The sequence below is a fragment of the Crocodylus porosus genome, unplaced genomic scaffold (assembly GCF_001723895.1).
Source record: "Crocodylus porosus isolate Cpor-Errol unplaced genomic scaffold, CroPor_comp1, whole genome shotgun sequence".
Taxonomy (NCBI): domain Eukaryota; kingdom Metazoa; phylum Chordata; order Crocodylia; family Crocodylidae; genus Crocodylus; species Crocodylus porosus.
In genome coordinates this window covers 64,343,289-64,354,204 of record NW_017728949.1, presented here as the reverse complement: position 1 = coordinate 64,354,204, position 10,916 = coordinate 64,343,289, and positions in this window count along the sequence as shown.

Below are 10,916 nucleotides of genomic sequence, written 5' to 3'. Positions count from 1 at the left end.
AGCCAGTTGGTGACCCATTTGATTGTGTAGGTGTTGACACCACAGTCCCCCAGTTTTTTAATAAGAACAGGGTGAGGGACAGTGTCGAAGGCCTTCTGAAAGTCCAGAAAGACTATGTCCACTGCTCCCCCTGCATCTAAGGATTTGGTGACCTGGTCGTAGAAGGCCACCAGGTTGGTCTGACAGGACCTGCCTCTAATGAACCCATGTAGGTTGCCCCTAAGCATAATCTCCCCTGCTGGCCCCTCATGGTCATGGCTAGAATAATTATCTCAAAAAGCTTACCCAGGGTCAAGGTAAGACTAACTGGCCTATAATTCCCCGGGTCCTTTTTCCTCCCTTTTTTGAAGATGTGAACCACATTGGCCCTCTTCCAGTCCTATGGCACCACACCAGGAGCACCACGAGTGCTCGTAAAGTGGTGTCAGGGGTCCCGCAATGACCCCAGCTAATTCCCTCAGCACTCTGGGGTGAAGATCATCTGGACCAGCTGATTTAATTACATCCAGTCCCTCCAGAAGTTCTCTGACTAGAACCTCACTGACCCTTGGCCTAGGTGCGCCTCCCCTGGGGCCTGAAGAGGACCAAGTGGGGGGGCGAGGACCAAGTGGGGGGGCTGGGCTGCTCCCTGCTCAGGAAAATGGATGCAAAGAAGTCATTAAATAGGTTAGCTTTGTCATCTGGTGTGACAACCAAATTTTCTAGTGTGTCTTGCAGGGGCCCCACGTTACCCGGTACCTTCTTTTTGCTCCCCATGTATTTCAAAAAGGACTTCCTGTTGTCCTTGATCCGGGAAGCTAGCGCCAGTTCCATCTTCACCTTGGCCTTCCTGACTTCTCCCCAGCATCCCTGAGCAACCGCAGTATAGTCCCCCCCGGTGATGGCCCCTCCCTTCCATTGGGTGTGTGCCTCCCTTTTTGCTAGAAGACATTCCTGGATGCTTTTGGTGAGCCATGGGGGCTTTTGCGGCCTCCTGCTCCCTTTGATCCGTGATGGGATTACTTCCCTTTGGGCTTAGAGGATCGTCTCCTTAAAGATCAACCACTCTTCTTGGACACCTGGCTCCCCTCCCCTTGGGACCTCAGTGCTTCCCCGAGTATTCTCCTTAGCTCATTGAAGTCTGCCCTCCTGAATCTAGGACTACTGCCTTGCTGTAGGCCTTTGCCACCTTGTGCTGTATAGTGAATTCCAGCAGGCGATGATCACTGTCGCCCAAGTGGTCGAGCACCCACAGCCCCCTCACCAGGTTGTCACCCATGGCCAGCGCTGGGTCCAACAACGCATCTCCCCTGCTGGTGCTGTGCACTTCCTGGGTTAGATGGAGGTCTTTCAATTCGGCTAGGAACCTGTGTGAGCGGTCAGACCTGGCTGACTGCTCTTCCCAGCAGATGTCTGGAAAATTCAAGTCACCCATGATAACCATGTCCTTTGACCTAACTACCTCTGTGAGCTGACTTAAAAATTCCTAGTCTAGCTCTTCCCCTCACTTGGGTGGTCTGTAGTAGACGCCCACCGTTAAGTCTCTTTCCCCTTGACTGCCTTGTATTCTAACCCAGAGCACTTCAGTGTACCCCTCCTCTGAAAACTGAGTATTGTGTAATAGTTTCATGCAATTTGCCCATGGAAGCATGAGTGACTATGGGGGAGTCATCTGAAATAGCACTTGGATACACAAGGCATAGTAGGGACCAAAAAGATTGTACATTATTCCTTTAGCGCATTTCAGCTGTGAGCTGAGCTTCCCTTGCACACCAGCTTGTTGCAATGTCAAAAAGTTTGTGAGCTAATATACAGGTAGTGTGAAATCACCAAATATATTTTCACTAGTGATATATATTGGGAATTTATATCAGGTCCCCACATAGTGGATGGCAGACAATATAATAACTAAGTGGCACCAAAACATTATGAAAATTTTAAGTAAAGCTTTCAATTCAAATATGTTAGTTTTTTCACATCATTGGTTTTCTTTTCTTTTTAAGTGGAGTGAATGCACTGAGTAAATGTTTGGGAAACAATTTACATGTCTAAATATATGTACAGAGGTAATGACTTCCCATATTTAAACATGAAGAAAATAAAATATTTTTGTGCTTCACTCTCTCTTTCAGCCAAGTAAAATGAAGTGCTCATTAGGATTAAATTAAGTATTTATCACCTTTCATACTGAGTGGATTGTTAAAGCTCAAGTCTTCTGCTCTGGTTGAAAATATCTGTAAAGTATATGAGCCTATTTTTAATTTACCAGGCATCTGACTGTTCTCAACAGAGTGTAGGAACATTATTCGCTTGCAGGAAAAATAAGGTAAAAAGGCAGCAGGAAAAAAAATTGTGACTAATTGGTAGGAATTATAATCCTGGGTAGTAAGTGCACATTAAACTGAAAATATGAAAATTGAGCTATTTTTTTCAATGATAAGGAAGAATTGCAGTGCCTGTGGAAAATGTGTAGGAAATAAAGCAGTTAAGGAATGCTAAGGCAATAATACCATAATGATTCATTTGTTGCATATGTTGTTTTGAGTGCATAAGTAATGAGTTCTTATGTGTTTTTCTTAACACATTCCCTTAAATATGGTAAATGATGGAAATTGAATTCTATCACCAAAACAATTTTTTTTTTCCAGGAATTTATTTACTGACATATTGATTAATTAGATCCCTTAGATTTTGGCCATGGAGGTATGGCCAGGGGATGTTAATAGAGGTCAGTAGATGCTGTATGTGGACTAGGGGACAGAAATTGAGCATTTTGCATCAAATTTGATACCATTTAAAGTGATTATGAACATGAGAAATTATTTTAGTACAATTGTTTTGAAAAGTGAGGTGGGAAACCTTAGAAGAAAGAAGGATCTCATAGCAGCACAGTTAGGTTTTCAGCATTTTTAACACAGTTTCCTCAGCTGTTTAGCAGAAGGAAAATCAACAGTTCGCACAAAGCAAGTATGCAGTTTAGCACTTATATATGGCAGTCTTGAAAAAGACTCTTAATAGATGAAATTGCAAAGGAGAGACTTGCATCCAAAGGTGGATAGAGGCTCTGGACATTTATAACTCAGGGGGGACCTGGTGGCAGCCTATAAGTACATCAGGGGTGTGCATCAGGATCTGGGGGAATGCCTGGTCACCAGAGAGCCCAAGGGATAACAAGGTCCAGTGGTCACAAACTCCTCCAAGACTGTTTTAGGCTGCCCATAAGAAAAAACCTCTTTACTGGCTGAGCCTCCAAGGCCTGGACCAAACTCCCCCCAGAGGTGGTGAAAGCACCTACTCTGGACTCCTTTAAGAAGCGTTTGGATGCTTATCTTGGTGGGATCCTGTGACCCCAGCTGACTTCCTGCCCTTGGGGCATGGGGCTGGACTCGATGATCTCCCGAGGTCCCTTCCAGCCCTAATGTCTATGAAATCTATGAAACCACAGACAAACTGTATGGAAATACAGATCTGACAGAGCCTGACTTGCAAAATAGAAAGAGCCCAGAGATTCGACCAAGTCCCTTTGTCTATGTACATAGCCACATCCTACCACCTCACGCACATCATCAATGACACAAAAATGTATTGCAGTGTGAGCATTATATCATGCAATTTACTACTGTCCTGTGTGTGGATAACTTCTTCTTATGGCTCAAAATTACCAAAATTTTACTCCCTTTCTGCTATGCAGGAGTTTAGGTTTATAATGATCAATATCAAACCAAATTCTTTGGGAGTTTATGTGAACACATTCTTTCCCAGAAACCTCAATTCAGCAAAATAATTTACCACATGTTTAAAATTATGCAAACAGTTAAGTGCTTTATTGACTCAGGGCCAAAGAAAACATAATTTTATCTATGGCAACGTAAGTGAAATAAAATGCTCTAAATTGTTCTATAACTTTTTTCATTACCATTCATTGTCACTGACTAACCTGCTGATTAGTTTTAGGCTTTGCAGAAGAAGAGTTCTCTAGTGAAGTGCACGGTAATTGTTGAAAATATTAGACTTTTTAACTATGTTATTTCAGGTTATGTTATCATCATTTAATTTTGGTCCACTATAAAAGAAGAAATATCATTGATGAAAGAACCTGGAAACTATGAGATAAAACACAGTCTGAATATTAATTTAATGAAATAGATTTGCTGTTTTAACATTATAGTATCTCTCACAAGCTGGAGTAAAAAAAAAAAACATAGCTGAATTTTCAACTGGGAGAATCAAGCATTTTCCAGTAAGACTTTTTTTGGTGCTACTTTCACCTTTTCCCCCTGTCCTCCAGGAGCTAATGCCACACCTATGGGAGAAACCATTACCAATGAGGGAACTCTTATGAAATCAAACTGAACCCTGATTTAAATGGTACAACTACATACATTCCAAGATGAATAATAGGAGGATCCTTAGTGCATGTAATTCAACAGCATTTCATTGAAGTCCATGCGGTTCTGCTGATTTGAACCAACTTAGGGTCTAACCCTATTGTATAAGGGTGGCACGTATATTTGACCTTGAGTCACATGTGCTTAAATATATGTCCTGTGAACATCATGGCCTGTCTTACATACTCCTTCATGAAACAACTGGCACCCTCCAAGAGTGTACATGCATTAGTTATATTATTATGACTGTTCTCCTATGAACTGTTCTCCTCTGCCTGTCTTTTTCTGCCTTATCCTTTTCCTCACTTTAATTCTTTAGCAACAGCTAAAGCATTTTTTTTTTTTTAATGTGCCCTGAAGACTACTGAAAGGACAATTAAGATTTCAGCTGAGAGTTTCACTGCAACTGAGGGACACTACTATTATTGGAAGATGAGTGGCTGAAACCACAGCAGCGCCTGGAACATGTCAACTCTATCGTAAAATAATCTTCATTCCATTCGACTTCTAAAATGCTCATAGTAACAAAATATGCCCAGTACTGACATCCCCAGACATACACCGCTCTCCAACCCTACAAGCAAACTGATAAAAGGGTAGCTGTTCCCTTATATAATACCGCTAAATATATTCGTTGGGGCACATCCTCAGCTGGTATAACTTGACGTGACTCCACTGAATTCATTTCTGCATGTTCATCTCATACCACAGACTCCTCAGAATTAACAGCCTGACAGTTTGTACTTGTTAAAGCTCTCTGAACATTTCTAACTTCAAAGTGTTCGCGACCTTTGATATTGCTACCAGTCCTTTGTATGTTCAACATGAAAAAGGACCCTATGGCAGAGAGAGGGTTAATATAACTAGCCTTTCAGCTTTGGAAATCTAGGTCTAAAATACGCCTCAGACAAAATTGCTGGGAGTACTCTCAGCTCGGTTCTTACACACTGCTTGTCTGAGTCACCACACTCCTTGCCGTGATTTGGAGCCAAATCCTGTTAGGCTGTTACTTACAATTGTTTCATTCTATTTGTCTGTGAGAGTTATTGATATTCTGTATAATTTGTCAGGCATTGACAATCTGCTAAGTGCTGTAGAAAACATAAATGCTGTACAAACAATGCCTTCCCCCAAAAGGGCATATAGATAGAATCCACTGAGATTAGAGAAGTGAATGCTTTTCAAAATGTATTACACACATTATTGTTGACTTACTTCTTAGAATATACTGCAAGAAAAGGCAAGTCTTTGTGAAGAATTTTTATGCTGGCTTCAATGGGCCTCCCGTAAGAACAGAGACAAACTAGATTTGGCCCATGAACGCTCTGCTCAAGACGAGAAAGCCTGTGTCTGCTCAAAGTCGGTGGCATGGACTATTAAAAAGGGAATTAAGAAGGGATTTGGAAACAAAACAGAGTACTTCTCCATGCTATTATACAAATCCATGATGCACCCACATGTTGATGAACACTGTATGCACTTCTGATCTCCCCCTCTCAAAAAGGATGCAGTAGAACTGGAAACGGGACAGAGAACAGCAACCAGAATGATCAGGGTTGGGAGCAGTTGTCATATTAGGAGCCTAAAAAGGCTCTGGCTCTTCAATTTGGAAAATGAAAAGGCGATCTAGGGGAGCAGAGCAGTTCCCCAGAGCTGGCAAAGCCCACGCCAACCCTCGCCTCCACCTCGCCTAGGGGAGGAGCTTACTTTTACTATGTGCCCCATGCCACAGCCCAGCTCCATTCCTGGTGAGTGTGCGACCTGAAAAACTTTGTGTGTGGCCAAACTTTTACTTGCGTGCTTGCGCTTAGAGAGAACCATATTAAGGGGGTGGGATATGATAGAGGTCTATAAAATTATGAAGGGTGTGGACAAAATGAACAGAAACCTGTTGTTCACCAAGTCCCAGAACACTAGAACTAGGGGGATACCCACTGAAATTAGTAGGTGACAGGTTTAAAACTAATAAGAGAAAGTACATTTTATGCAACATGTAGTTAACTTGTGGAACTCATTGCCACAGCAGGTGGGTAGAGGCAGATGGCATGGCCAGGTTCAAAATGGGACGAGACAGTTTCATGGGTGATAGGTCTATCAATAGCTGCTGAACAGAATAGTTGGAGATGTTTCCCCATCTCTAAACTAATAGTGGTGGATGGCAGGGAGGGTAATGAATAAGGGACAGATCACTCTAGATGCATTCAGATTCATGGTCTTCCTCTAAAGTATCCATGTCTGTCAATGTTGGAGACAGGATACCAGGCTAGATGGACCATTGGTCTAGCCTAGTATGTCACACATTGTCTTACGACTACAAAGGGCTTAAAACATGGCAAACTTTCATCCCAGGTTTGAAGTGACACCAGTCAAGAAGAGGCGTGACTAAAACTTGTACCACAGTCCCTAGAAAACCTGACATTACCCAATATGAGTTACTTGTGTTCAGAGAGCCTAGGATTCATCATTTACAACAAAATTATCCTGTTCTGCTATCTTCATTGCAATTTTTTCACAGTTTGAATGCCATTCAAATCATCACATACAAGTGAAAATGAACACCTACCTACCCCCTAAATGATACATTCTCCTCCTCCACAGTCTGCACTGCCTTGTGCATTTCTAAAATTTAACTAATTATAGTAAATAGCCTCCATCTGCTTCATCTGCTCATGTGGCTAGAGAGAGGCATGGACTGAATTTAAGTGAATTCAATTAACCATCCTCATACAGTCAGTGATTCAGTGATTCAAGTGGTAGTGGGTGGTCCGGCTAATACTCTTTGCAGGTCCCTACTGAGAGTGGGTAAGTCTCCCGGTAAATCTGCATCCTTTACTTAACCAGCACTCACAATGCTGTTCACTAAATAAGGAAAGGGAAAGCAACTGGTCATCTAAATGTACTTTCATTTTAAACAAATATTTTTCAAACTGTTACTGCTTAACAAATAACCTAAGCTTTCTTCTTCTGAGTATCCCCTCTCTTCACGGAAATTCTCACAATTTTTCCTTGAGGATTTCAGCATCCTTTAAACTTAAATGGAATAAAAATCACTATTTATGTAAAAAGAGGAGAATGAAAATACAACAAGTATGGCTTAATTTAGCAGAAGAACTCACTTCCAAAATAGTGCTTGGTGCTAATTATACACTTAATCTAAGATCACTAATGCTAGGTATGGTAGATACTGTAAAGAGCACTGCTAAAATCAAAAAGAAAAAAAAATCCAACACTAAGACACTGACCTCCTAAAAATCTTTTAACTTGGAAGCACTTGAAAACACTAAAACACGGGACATTACTAGAATGCATTGCATATTATATCTGATCACAGACGGGCAGCATCCAGTGAGCAGACCTTCAGAGGCATCAAGGAGAATATTCTTCAGGAAATTTTTCTCATAGGGGGGAGGGACAAAACAGCTATCTTGGGAGAGATATTTCAAAAGCACAAGTGGGACTTACATCCTCAGTCTCAAGTAATTTTAATGGAGAAAGATCTCCATCTCCATGGCACTTTGGTCCTTCGAAGATACACAAACACAAATACGTAGACGTTATCTCAATATCTTGGAAACACTACCACTCAAACAAAACAACTGTGATAGATAAAGACATTATTATTATGTTTTTACCAGCTAATAAACAAGATGACCTTGCATAATATTATCTTAAGTCAGTGTAAGAATGGGAATATATTTTTTCTATATTTAATGCTATGTGTGTGCATTTATGACACATTTTAATGAGCTGATAAAGCTATATCACTCCTGCGGATGCTAGCCTTTATTAAAAATTTAGTTTTTCAATGGCTTTTGATCATGCTAACCACAGGTATCAGCAGTTTCATATCAAGAATAAGCTGGATATATAGAAGTTGTAATAAGATTTTAGGGGATAGCACCTCTCTGGAATTTTTGTATATTCAAAGCCTGAGAAAAAGCAAGCACTATAAGAATTGCTATTATTTGTCTGCTTAAAGTGTATCACATTTTATCTACTTTCACAAGGTTTTAATTTCCCAGCCTTGTATCACGGTCTCTTCAGATAAAACCTATCACTCCACACTTTCCCTGGACCATTTTTTCTATGGTTGCAAACTATGGGAACAAGAAGGTCCTCTAATGAAAGAAATCTTAGTGAAGTTCCTTTCCTATAATTCTCTCAAGCAGATGGTGTCCCCCCAGCCCTAGACAACTCATCTGTGTGCCCAGGGACTGTCTCTAACTGCTAAGCAATGGGATCCTAGGAAGGGGGTTCTGGAAAACCACACACAGGACAGGAAGAGTTTTGACGTGCAGCCATCACGACCTGTGAACTCCCCTGACTGGCACATTATCTATCTCCAGCACAGGAAGCAGACTAGTAGAGAGACTATGAGAGAGAATGATGTTAAAGATGCAGCTTTCCATTTTTTCCCTTTTGAACAAATCACAGAAGTCCAGAAATATAGCATCCTCTCCAGGTGTGGCTCTGAGCAATGGACCCACACCTGAATAGGTGTCCAAAAATACACATCTCTGAGGTTTCAAGATGACATTGAACCCTGTGAAGAATGCAAACAATCATAAGAGCACCTGACAGCTGCAGCAATACAGCGCTCATGAATAGCCTTTTCTATGTGTTTCTACTACCAGTGCCTCCTCTGCTCTGCATTGTGCTTCTCAGCCTGAGCACAATGCCCCTCTCCCCTTTGTGTTTTGCATGCTTCTCTTGCCCTTATCTGCCTCCTTTGAATGCCTCCTTCCCGTTTATTTATCTATTTATTCTTTGTGGATCTATTTAGCCACTTCCCCTGCCAATAGAAGTCTAGGGAGAAAATTAAAAAAAAAAGAAATCAACAAATCCAAAACAAAAGAACAGCAGAAACTGTAACACAACCCCCAGTTTTCTTTAGATAGCTAGTTAGCTAGATCAATCGATCGATCGATAGATAAATGCATTCCCTTCCCTTCCCTTCCCCAACTATTTCTGACTTTTTCTCCCCCTCTCTATTCCCTATAGATAATCAGGAGTAAGCTAAGACATAGGATAAGCATTAGCATTTTATTTTGGTAGCAAGTTTTGTTTTGGTTTTTTTTTGGGGGGGGGGGTTCGCTCTCTTTCTTTGCAAGTAAGTGCCATGCTATTTTGATACAGATATCCACTGTTTTATATTTTATCATTCTTATGTTTATATTGTTTTTTACTGTTTTATATTGTATGATTACTGTTTTGCTGATTTTTACTTTTTCTATTGATACTATATGATTTAGGCCTACATGTGTAAGTTAGCATAAGTCATGTTAAGTCATGTCAAGTCCCCATGTTGTTCCCCCTGCCTGGGCATACCTTATTGTAACTCTATTGTAACTGTGTGACTAATGACTCCCCTCTCCCCTGTAAACTGGTTCCTTGAGTGAGTGGGTGATTGACAGACAATGGCAGTAGGTCTAAAAATAGCTCCTCCTGAATGACCAAACCATTAATTGGATGACTCAACCATCAGCCTGCATTGACCCTCCCTGGCTCGAGATTTGGAAAACAAAGACTGCTGCAGAAACCAGCCAACCCACCATTGCAACACATACACCTGAAACTGCACATCCTTGCCTGGAGTGCACATGCTCGGTACACCAGGGCTGACCCTTGCCTGGGCACGCCCCTGCCACTAGGGTCATAGAAGGTCTGTCCCTATAAAGAAGGACCCAGTGGGAATGCCATTTCCATCCGGATCAGACCAGCTCCATGTCACACCACCTATCCATCCCACGGACCGTGCCGGTGACCCCCTCTGGACAACACCTTGCTGAAGGAGACCTCGACTGTCCATCGAGGATCAACACTCAGCCTGGGATAGGTAGATAATACCCGTACCTTTCCTCTTCCAACTTGGAACCTGTCTCTTTCTGCCTGGACTTCAGCTCCTCTACCAAGCCTCTTTGGCCCTTGCTGCCATTGTGTGTGTGCGTGTGAGTGGGTGCAAAGGAACCAACAAGCTGTATAGCACGTATATTGTGTCACCATCTTTTCCTGTTCAATAAAACCACTGTTACTTGGAACCCCGAGTTGGGTTGTGTTTTACTGCAGCCCGTCCCTGTCCCCATCTTAATTCCAGTCCCTCTTGGCTCCGACCCCCATTTTCCTGATCTCCTCTCAACTCTATTTCTCCTCTGTTTGCACTCCTGGCACTTTCACTCTCTCAATTTTTTTTTCCCCCTTTCTCATCTTAACACCCATCTCCCTTCTTCCCCTCCTTTTGGAAATCTTTGACTCTTGACTCCCCACTCCCATAGTCACCAAGCACCCTAAGTATTCCAAGTATCCCAAGCACACACATACACACCACACCACCCAAGTTAGGAACTCACCTGTGCATATGTGTAGGTGGGTGGTATGTGTGTAAACTGGTGATAAACACAAACACACACACACACACACACACACGTGTGTGTGTGTATGTATATATATATGTAAATGTATAGGTGTGCATGATATATGAATTAGTGATCTGTGTATGTGTATGGGGTGTGTGGGTATTGACAACTGATAGTTGTCTAATTTTTGGGGGGG